At 41.5% G+C, this 1,815-nt stretch overlaps 1 pseudogene; it reads left to right on the top strand.

The window, feature by feature from the left end:
* The window catches only part of LOC107599101 (zinc finger protein 850-like), a 26,448-nt pseudogene that overhangs the window by 12,570 nt on the left and 12,063 nt on the right, over positions 1 to 1,815 (top strand).

Here is a 1,815-nt window from a genome sequence, read left to right as displayed (position 1 = left end):
GTGTGTGTGTGTGTATATATGTGTGTGTGTGTGTGTGTATATACTGTATGTGTGTGTATATACTGTATGTGTGTGTGTGTGTTAATTGGAATGCAAATGGATGTAGAAATACAATAATTTATGATAGATATATAGATCATGAGCAAAGATAAATTACATAATGTGAGAATTAGAAGAATTAAAAAAAATTAATTTACTGATTTAGGGCAGATCTGCTCCTACTGCACAGCAATCACAATAACATCTTCAGTGAAGCTCCACCTAAAACACATCACCAATAAATGCTGGACATTGAAGACGAGCATCAAAGCATCAGGAAGAAGTGAATCTGCAGAGACAGAGTTTATTGAAGGACAGAGAGAACATGAGAGATCCAGAACCCTGCAGAATGAAACTCACGAAGAACAAACAGCTCGGTGTTTATTCTTGATTCTTCATTAAATGATGCAGGCAGTTCATCAGATTTAGTTGTTGTAGTTAGAAAAATCAAGAGCTTTCAAACAACATAATTAAACCAGAAAATTATACCAGATTTGGTAGTTGAAGTTAAAAAACCATAGCAGCTTTGAGAGCAAAGCTTTGGTTTTTGGGACTCTTTTAATGTTTTAATATCCTTTGTTCATTTAGACCTGATGGAAGTGAAAGGGGAAAGTCAAGAACTGAATGAAGTTGAGGAGAAACATCATAATATCATACCTGGAGAAAAATCTTTGAGCTGTTCGCTGACTGATAATAATAATAATCAATCACAAGAAAGAACACGAGCCAAAAACGTCTTCATCTGCCCTCAGTGTGCAGAGTTTAACGCAAAGAATCAGCCTTGAGCGCCACATGCGAATTCATACCGGCGAGAAACCGTTCACTTGCTCTCAATGCGGGAAGAGTTTCCGGTGTAAAAGGAACCTTATGGATCACATAAGAGTTCATACCGGAGAAAAACCGTTCACGTGCGACCAATGCGGCAAGAGTTTTGCATACAAAACAGGTCTGAACAGACACATAAGGATTCATACCGGAGAGACACCGTTCTTGTGTCCTCAATGCGGAAGAGGTTTTGCACTCTCAGGAGCCATTAGGAGGCACATCAAAATCCACAGCGGAGAAAAGCCGCACACGTGCGATCACTGCGGAAAGAGTTTCACATATAAAGAAAACCTTAAGGAACACATGAGGATCCACACCGGAGAGAGACCATACATTTGTGTTCAGTGTGAAAGGAGCTTCACACACATCAGCAGTCTGAAAGAACATCTTCACACTCACTCTGCTGTCAGGCCGTTTCACTGCGACCAGTGCGGTAAAACGTTTCTTTCGTCATCCATACTGAAAAGACACTTGCAAGTTCATGTGCAGGAGAAACCATACTTGTGTTCTCTGTGTGGAAAGAGTTTCGCACGACTGGACGGTTTTAAAGAGCATCAGAAGATACACACCGGTGTCAGAACTCGTGTGTGCTTCGAGTGCAGGAATGGATTTATATCAGCCGCACACTTGAAAATGCACCAGCGGATTCACACTGGAGAGAAACCATACAAGTGTTCACGCTGCGACAAGAGATTCTCTCGCTCAGGAACCCTGAAAGCGCATGAGAGGATTCACACCGGAGAGAAACCATATCACTGCACTGTGTGTGGGAAGAGTTTCAACCAATCAAATCAGCTGATGAGTCATACGCAATAAGCTTTTTTCTTCAGAAACCAAGACTTTCTAAGAGATGTGTGTGTGTTTGTTTGTGTGTGTGTGAGTGAGTGTGTGAGAGTGAGTGTTTGTGTGTGTGTGAGTGTGTGAGTGAGTGAGTGTGTGTGTGTGTGTGTG

Source organism: Sinocyclocheilus grahami, unplaced genomic scaffold (assembly GCF_001515645.1).
Source record: "Sinocyclocheilus grahami isolate Dianchi unplaced genomic scaffold, SAMN03320097.WGS_v1.1 scaffold260.1, whole genome shotgun sequence".
NCBI lineage: Eukaryota > Metazoa > Chordata > Actinopteri > Cypriniformes > Cyprinidae > Sinocyclocheilus > Sinocyclocheilus grahami.
The sequence above is the reverse complement of the archived record's forward strand: the minus strand, read 5'-3'. Positions and strand labels throughout refer to the sequence as shown.